The sequence below is a fragment of the Cricetulus griseus genome, chromosome 2 (genome assembly GCF_003668045.3).
Source record: "Cricetulus griseus strain 17A/GY chromosome 2, alternate assembly CriGri-PICRH-1.0, whole genome shotgun sequence".
Lineage (NCBI taxonomy): Eukaryota > Metazoa > Chordata > Mammalia > Rodentia > Cricetidae > Cricetulus > Cricetulus griseus.
Window position 1 is genome coordinate 99,726,525 of NC_048595.1, and position 9,512 is coordinate 99,736,036.

A 9,512-nucleotide genomic window follows, 5' to 3' on the forward strand; every position below is an offset into this window, starting at 1 on the left:
CTCCAAATGATATGACAGACTCTGAGGATTCCCCATGGAAGGCCTCACCCTCCCTGGGGAGCAGAAAGGGGTTGGGATAGGGGGTGAGAGGGCAGGGGAGGAGGAGAGGGAGAGGGAACTGGGATTGACATGTAAGAAAAGGCTTGTTTCTTATTGAAAATTGGTCTAATTACAATTATAAAAATAAAAATAAACCTTAGCCATCAGCCAAACAATTTATAATTAATATAAGCCTCTGTGTGTTTATTTGGGACTGAAGGATGGCAGGACCAGGCAGAACAGAAACCTCTGGCTACAAGGGAGGATTGTATATGATGAAATACAGTGTACTCATGAATGAAATTCTCAGAAAATTAAAAAGTGTGCGGTATATCTAAAGCTGAGTTTAAACGGGATGTTAAAGTGTCAAATATATGCCAGAATTTGTAACTTCTATATGCCAGAATTTGTAACTTTTCACCGTAAAAAGCTAGAAAAAGAACAAAGTAAAACTAATGTGGGGGAAAAGGAAATTACAAATTAAATTATAAACATAATGCAACAGAAAAGAGACAATAGAAAACATGAACAAATCCCATAGCATTATTAAAGAGAACAAGGCTGATAAACCCTCAGCATGACTCAGGCAGCAATAGAAAGAGGCTGGATAGACAGACAGGCAGATGACAAATAGCACATGAGCTATCAATATCAAGAATGAAAAAGAGTTGCTGCTGACTTACAGATATCAAATAATAATAATGATAAAAGAATATTATGAATTACTTTTGGGACAAGAACTTTGGCAATTTAAATGACATGCACAAGTCCTCTAAAAAAAGTAGTTTACAAAACCTCTAGAAGAGGAAGTAGAAATTTTGAACAACTATACTTATTAAACTAGCTGAATTTATTATTAGAACAAAGCCACAAAGAAAGCTGCAGGCATAGACAGTTTTTTTGTAGTGTATTATTGCCATAATTATCATTATCGTTATTGGCAGAACCCTACTCTATAGCCCAGGCTGGCCTCAGGCTTGTGATTCTCTCTCTCCTTTAGCCTTCCAAGAGCTGGGATTGTAACAATGTGCCACCACGCCTGGACATGGTGAGTTATATCAACCATTTAAGGAAGAAATAACCCAAATTTAAGGCAGAAGGTAGAATAGAAGAGGTGAGCCAGACCTGAACTGCCACAAAAACCTTAAAATAACTATATCAAATTCAGTAAAACTTCAAAAAGATCTATGTATACACATATGTGTAATTTTTTTAGATAATGTATCATCATTAAGTTGGGTTTATCCTGGTAAAACAATAGTGTAATTATAAGAAATCATTTTATTAAAATGTAATTATAATAAAATTCTAATGTAAAACCAAACTATTGTATTTATAGATGTCCACTGGAAGATAAAAATATTAAAATTACCAGGAATTGGCTACTGCAAAGGCAGAACAGTCATCAGTTATGGTAGAAGGGAGGAGTGGAGGTTAACATGGGACACGGGGAACTCCTAGGTGGTCAAATTCTACTTGTGTTTCTTGATCAAGCAATGTTTGTTTTCCTCATAGTAATTCATTACTTCATTTGTTTGATTTGTAGGTATGAAGGTTTAGTTTTAACTGTTACCTCGACACAGGCTCAGATGAATTAGGAAGAGTCTCCATGAGAGATTGTCTAGACCAGATTGCCCTGTGGGCAGGTCTGTAAGGGGTTGTCTAGATTGCCTCAATTGACATGAAAAGAGCCAGTCTGAAAGTAGGCAGTACCCTTCCCTGGTTTGAGAGTAGAGAAAGCTGACTGTGTACTTAGTATTTGTGCATTCATTTCTCTCTCTCTTGACTGTGGATGTGATGTTACCAGTTGCTTCAGATTCCTGCCTCCTCAGTTTCTCTGAAACAATGGACTGTAACCTGTAACTGTGAGCTAAGACAGACCTAACCCTGTCAGTTTCTTGTTGTCTGGGCATTTTAACACAGCAACACAGAGGGTCTTGGGCATCACACTGTCCAGCTTATACAAAGCTGCCTGGATAGTAGGCTCTCATCTGATAAACAGAATACTGCAAGACCATGGAAAAGAAACTTCAGGCAGCTCGATCTGCACAGCATCTCACAAGCTGAAAACTTGGTGGAACCACAGTATACCCAGGGACTTTCACACCAACTCCAAGTGGTCCCAGGATACTAGCAAGAACAGCACAGGAGGAGCGCAGGCATTCAGAACAGAGCCCGACGGACGTCAGAGATATGACGAGATCTCAGACTCAAACTGTGAAACAAGGCCAATGGGACAGCATGAGTTACCCTATCATCAAAAGGGACAGCATGAATAACCCTATCATCAAAAGGGACAGCATGAGTAACCCTATCATCAAAGGGGAGACTCCAGTGGAGAACACACCATCTCAGAGCACCTCCCAGAGGCGGGCAGGAACGAGGGTCCAGACAAAGGCCAGGCCAGGCTGCCTTCTTTCCTGTATCTCACTGCACTCCCTCTCATCTACCTGTCTTCTTTTAATGGTCAATGTCGTTTAGCAGGACAGCTCAGCCATCTCCTCTCGCCTTGTTCTTTCCTTTTCTCTCCCAAAGAACCTAGTTTGGGCTGCTTCTCAGGGTCAGTGCCTCAGCTCCTGAGAGAAGAGGCTGGTCTGTGTTATCTGTTAACTGACCTTCAGCAATGTCTTCAGTCCACCTCTAACCCAGCTTCCCTCACCCCCACACACTTTCACTCTTACACTCTCCACTTCTATTTATATCTTCCTCTATTTCTCCCTGTCTTCTCAACATTAACCTAGACTTCCTGTGGCTTTTATTCTTATTCTTTTTCACACAATGCTATCAATGTGCTAATAATTTACTCCCTAAAATCCTTCTCAGTTAGGGATGCTGTTGTGTCATTGACTATTGTATTGTTTTCATGGCAAGTCTTCCCCTAGGCAGTGACTGATGTTGTAGACAGTGTTATACTCCCTGGGAAGGAGTGGGGACAGAGCCTGGTGTCTTAAACGCCAGTCCTACAGAGGAAAATGACACTTTGACCCCACTATAACCTAGTTTCTCCCAAACATTGAAACTCATCAAACTGAAAGAAGAAACATGACCTAATTTCTAAAATAAATTTCAAGCAGTGATTTAGCTCCTGATGCATAAGCCCCAACATGGAAACACAAGCAACGTGAAAAGCAGAGACGTGTCTCCTCCAAAATCTATCGGAGTAATGACCTCAAGGAGAATAACTGAGAAGAAATCCCAGACAAAGAATTCAAAAGAATAATGATAAATATTTTCAAAACAATGAAAGAGAACTGAGTAAATGTTGGATTAGTTCATTACTGAATTAATTCCAAGAGAACATAGCTTAATGGAATAAGAAAATTTACTACGTGATCTGATAATGGAATTAATTTTTAAAAAAAAACTAGAAAAACCAAACTAATGAAATGTTCAAAAAGTCCATTTTAAATCCTGCTGGGAAGGTTTACCAACAGTGTTCATGAAGAAAATAAAATATCATGGCTTGAAGATAAGGAAGAGGAATTAGTAGTTTCAGTCAAGGGTATTGATAAAATTTTAAATTGTACAGGCAAGATCTTTGGGACACCATGGAAACACCAATCTACAAAATATGGACATAGAAGAAAAATAATTCTATGCCCAAAGCCCAGAAAATATTTTCAGTACAATCAAAGCAGAAAATCCCCCAAATCTAAGAGAAGGAGCTCATCAATGCACAGTGACATAGAGAACACCAAATAGAGGCAGAAAAGAACCCCCACCCCCTCAATAGAGCAATTAAAACACTAAGGATAAGGAAAAAGAAAAGAGTACTGAATTCTACAAAGGAGAAAAACAAAGTCACATATAAAGGCTAGTCCAACAGAATAACAGAGGGTCTCTCAATAGGAACATTAAAAATCTATAAAGGTATGGAGAGATGTTTTTCAAGTTCTGGAAGACCATAGCTGACAGCCCAGACTACCGCCCTCAACAAAACTGTCTGTAATCACTGATGGAGAAACAAAGATATTCTATGATAAAAGCATGCCCATGGAAAACAGACTGAGAAAGAAATCAGGGAAACAATTCTGTTTCCAATGACCTAAAAATTACCATAGGAAAAACTTAACCAAGGAAGCAAAAAATGTTAACAACGAAAACTGTGAAACACTGAAAGAAGGGAACACTTAGAAAGAAGACACCAGCAGATGCAAAGATGCCCATATTCTTAGACTGGTAGTATAAACATTGCTAACATAACTATATTAAAAACAGTAGTCTATAAGCCGGGTAATGGTGTTGCACACCTTTAATCCCAGCACTCAGGAGGCAGAGGCGGATCTCTGTGGGTTCCAGACCAGCATGGTCTACAGTGTGAGTTCCAAGTCAGGCTCCAAAGCTACACAGAGAAACCCTGTCTCAAAAAAAAAAAAAAAAAAAAAAAAAAAAAAAAAAAAAAACTATCTACAGATCCAATGCACTCCCCATCAAAATTCCAAACAAAAGTGTAAAATCCAATGTTAATCTCACAGCTTCAGAAAGGCTATTCTAACTGTATAGAAGTTCATTGTGATATACATAGGGTCTGAGGTATTTGGTGCATGATGCTTATTTTATTTGCATGTTTTTTAAACAATAAGTTTATAAAAAATCTAACATCAATTTTTAGAAATAGAAAAGTCTTTCTTAAACTATCTGAGTGAGGGCTACTATTGCTGTGATGAAACACCATGACCAAAACAACTTTGGGAGGAGAGAGGCTTTTTTGTTTTGTTTTGTTTTCATCCTAGGTAATAACAGTTTGTATCTAGTTGACATAAAACTAAAGAGGTTTACAAAGTGGAGTCAGAACTAGATTGATAACAGGTAGTGTATTAAGGAATAATACTCATGCAAGGGAGCCAGTGACCAGGTTTGCACTGGAGCAGGAGTGACCCACTCTTCTGCTCAGCCAGGCAGAAGAGAAAAAAAAGTCCGGTGTGCACACCTCCCTACTACTTAAACCCTTGTTACATCACTCTGACCTGTGGCCAGGCCCAAGCAGTACCTCTAAACAGGATTTCTCCCTACATAAAACTAACTAAGACACACTCATACGAAAGCACATATGCCCCTTGCTCATAGCCAAAGCAATCCTGAGCAAAGAGAATATGCTAGAGGTGTCATCCAACCTGATACTACAGAAACATAATAATGAAAACAGGAGAGTACTGACACAAAACAGACACACAGATCAACGGACTAGAATAAAAAAAAATCTATGTATAAGCACATACGGCCACCTAATTTTTAACAAAGGTGCCCAAATCACACATCGGAAAAAAGACAACATCTTCAGTGGCGTTAAGAAACCTGGATATCATCAGGCGGTGGTGGTCCATGCCAGCACTCAGGAGGCAGAGGCAGGCAGATCTCTGAGTTGGAGGCCAGCCTGGTCTACAGAGATACACAGAGAAACCCTGTCCAAAAACGAAAAGAAAGAAAGAAAGAAAGAAAGAAAGAAAGAAAGAAAGGAAGGAAGGAAGGAAGGAAGGAAGGAAGGAAGGAAGGAAGGAAGGAAGGAAGGAAGGAAGGAACCTGGATCTCTAAAGAGAGAAGACCAGACTAGATCCTTATTCCTCAAACTGCACAAAATCAACGCCAGACAGAACAAAAACTGTAACATAAGACTTGAAACTCTGAAACTGCTAGAGGAAAAGGTAGGTAAAAATAGGTTATGAGGAGGGTGGAGGTTAGGCGAAATGGCACATGGGACGTGAAAGAGGAGCAGAAACCAGGGGGCGTTAAAAGGTGGGATGGAGGTAGCAGGAGGGTGAAGAAGATGGGGAGGAATCCTCTACAATACATATTTTTTTGTTTTTGTGTTTTGGAAATGCCATAACAATAATACATGGTGTGTTGATTTTTTTAAGACAGGGTCTCACTATGCAGCCCTGACTGGCCTGGAACTCACTCTGTAGATCAGGCTGACTTTGATCCCACAGAGATCCTTCTGCCTCTGCCCTCTGAGTGCTGGAATTAAGGATTTGAGTCATCATGCCCACCTTACACACTATTTTTTATTTTAAATTGCTAAGTAAAAATGATAAATAAATGTTGCTGAGATGCCTAGATACCCATATGGGGAAATGAACCTTCACTTCCTAACTTACACCACACACAGAAGTTAATTCACTGTGGATCACAGATCTAAATCAAAGCTAAAACTATGAAGTTCTTTCAAAACAGAGAAAATACCTTTATGACTAGGGGGAGGCAAACTTTTCTTAGAGAAGAAATGAAAATAAATAAATGAACAAATCGACAGGGTTGATCAAAATATAAGACATCTGTTCAGTAGAAGACACAATTAAGAAAATGATTGCACACCAGGCGTGGTGTGACACTGAGGCAGGAGAATCAAGGGCTCCAGACTAGCCTGGACGACACAGCAAGACCCCAACTCAAAAGAAACACAAGCCACAAACCGGGAGGACATGTACAGCTTACATATCTGAAGTTCAGACTGCAAAATATATAAGGAACAAAATGTGGGTTGTTTTTTTTTTAGCAATGGAAATGAGGATAAATGAACATAAGATTTCTGAATGGGTAATTTCCAAAGGAAGATGTACGAGTGACCAGTTACCAAATTAAAAAAAAAAAGTGTTCAATATCCCATGGTCCAGAAATGCAAATTAAAGCCACGGTGAGTTACCACTATACCTGCCAGGGTAGCTAAAACTTAGAAGACTGACGACATAAAACATTGGCAAGGCTGTGCCACAATTAAAACCATTACAGCACATTGCCTTTGCAAAGGACTTGCCAGTTTCTTATAAAAACTAAGTGTGTCTCTATGGTGTGATCCTGCAACCTCATCCTCAGGTGTTTAGCCAAGAGAAAAAGAAATGGATACAAAACACTTGTCTTTGACGGTCAGTAATAGCTTTATTCATAATGACTCGGAATGGAAACAGCCTGGCTGACTGTCAGCAAACGGGATGGGCGAATGAACCTGGGGTGCCCACACCATGGAATACTACTCAGTATCATGGAATACTACTCAGTATCACAAGGAACCTACTGAATGCACATCGTTTTGTGTTTCCTGTGTCTATTCTCAATATATCAGAAGCACAGCACAGTCTACATAATCTCTACTCTACCACCTCCTTTTTGAAGTCTCTCTTATCCCACTGCCTTCAGGCTTCCCTATTAACCACATGCAGACAGTCTGATTCACCTCTTGTTGCTGGAGTTTCTTTCCAGCCTGGTCTCACAACCGCTTTTCAGCCCCAAATATACACACAGGAAGAGAGGGACCACCTGGTGACCTTGGTGTGTCACAAATGGGCAGAGAGCAAGAGACAGAGAGGAAGGGGCCCATGAAGCCTTCATCGGAGCCTAGGTATTTTCCAAGGAATATATAATATATATTATATATTATATAATGTATTATATATTATATAATAATAAATAATATATAATATAAAATGATATATTAATTATTAAAATTCTGACTGATGGCTAGGTCTTCTTATTGGCTAGCTCTGTCTTAGTTGCCCATTTCTATCAATCTATGTATTCCCACATGGTCTTGGCTTACTGGAGAAGGGTCCTTCCTCCGATACATGGTGTCTCCTCATGGTGCCTCTCTGCCTACCTTTCCCAGAATTCTCCTTGTTTCCTAGTCCCGCCTATCTTCCTGCCTCTATTGGCCAATAGTGTGCTATTCACCAACTAATAAGAGAAATACATATACACGAATGGCATCCCCCATCAACCTCTTGATCCCCACATCATGTATGGGCTGTGTAGACACAGTGCAGTAACCACCTCTTGGTCTCTAAAGTGACTTCATAGAACATGTGCCCTCCCGGGTCCAGACCCACACAATAAAACATCTCACAGGACACTTCCTTGGAAAAGACCTAGGCTCCGATGAAGGCTTCATGGGCCCCTTCCTCTCTGTCTCTTGCTCTCTGCCCATTTGTGACACACCGAGGTCACCAGGTGGTCCCTCTCTTCCTGTTGGCCCTGTGAGGTCCACTGAGGTCCAGATCTGGTAATGTCACACAGCTGTCACAGGCCTGGTGTGCTGCCTCTCCTAGGTCACAACTAACCAAGACACTGAAATCTAACTCCTTTCCCTGGCAGAGCTGCCCTGGAGATTGTCTCCCCAGCTCCTTCGCAAAGACATTTAGCCAACCTGAAGTTTGCAGAAATTCAAGCAAGGAATGGGCATGTGTACCTTGAGGTCCCTCAGCAAGAGAGGGAGTTCACAGCAGGAGCAGTGGAGGGAGGAGAAGGCTCCTGGAGTACTGCAGCATAATTGGATCTTGGGGACATTGTCCCAAAGGGTTTAAAAGTTTCCTGACTGTGGCGTTCCATTTCTGAACTTTTAATCACTCGAGGGAGTGCAGGAGTCCCACATACGGCGCTGGTTTCAAATCAGCGTTCCAGTGTGGTGGCACTCATCAGGAGACTGCCTGAGATAGAACGGAGACTAAGTGGGAAGGACAAACTTGGAGTTTTTTCTTCAAATCATAAGTGACATCTCAGCCTGGGCCCCTTAAGACACTGCTACTATTTCTGGCTTGGATCCCCCTTTCCTTATCCGCAGATACCCTTCACATCAGGTTTCTAATTAAGGTAAGTAAGGATTCTTGTAAAAGCCAACCTCATTCTTTCGTTAGCATATTGGCATTCCTAGTATCTGACTTGATTCTCTATGGTGACTGAGCTTTAGAAAGGAATAAATGAATCTGTTTTAGTTGCATCACCAAGAGTGGGGACCAGACTGGACCCCTTCCTGAGTCTGAAAAATCTGAATGTCAAGAGACTTACAAGTCTATCAGTTTGAGCTCATGAGTTCACCTGACTTGAAAAAGTGACCCATAACCGAGATGGTCCCCTCTCACAATGACCTTCCACAGACTTGGGCAGTTTGAGGAGGAAATGGACACCATCATATGAGCAAGAGAAACCCAAAAGGATGCTGGCCTTCTCTATATGGAGAACCTTCTGCTGTTCCAGAGCTCTGCAAGCACAGAGCAGACTGTCTGGGAATGTAGTGAGCTCTCCCACACCAGGAGAGGTCAAGCTGGAACTGAAAGGCAGTGAACCAGGCTTGTTCAGGGAAGAATGGGAGAGAAAGGGAACTAGATTCCTGAGGGGCATAGACAGCCTTGGAACAGAAGTCTGGGTGACATGCTGAATCAAAAATCTCCAGGACTGTTATGTCCACTGACACCTGTGTGGATGCAGATGCCCACCCAGGAAAGAAACCTAGCAGAATGACATCACACACACACACACACACACACACACACACACACACACACACACACACACACACACACACACAGAGAGAGAGAGAGAGAGAGAGAGAGAGAGAGAGAGAGAGAGAGAGAGAGAGAGACCTGCTTAAAAGAACTAGGTTCCCAGAAATTGTGAGCCCTTATGGATTTCTCTAAGGCCATCCCTCAGTTTATCTGCAAGAAACATCAGATTCAAACTATTAGGGACATATCAGAATTTCTAGAGTA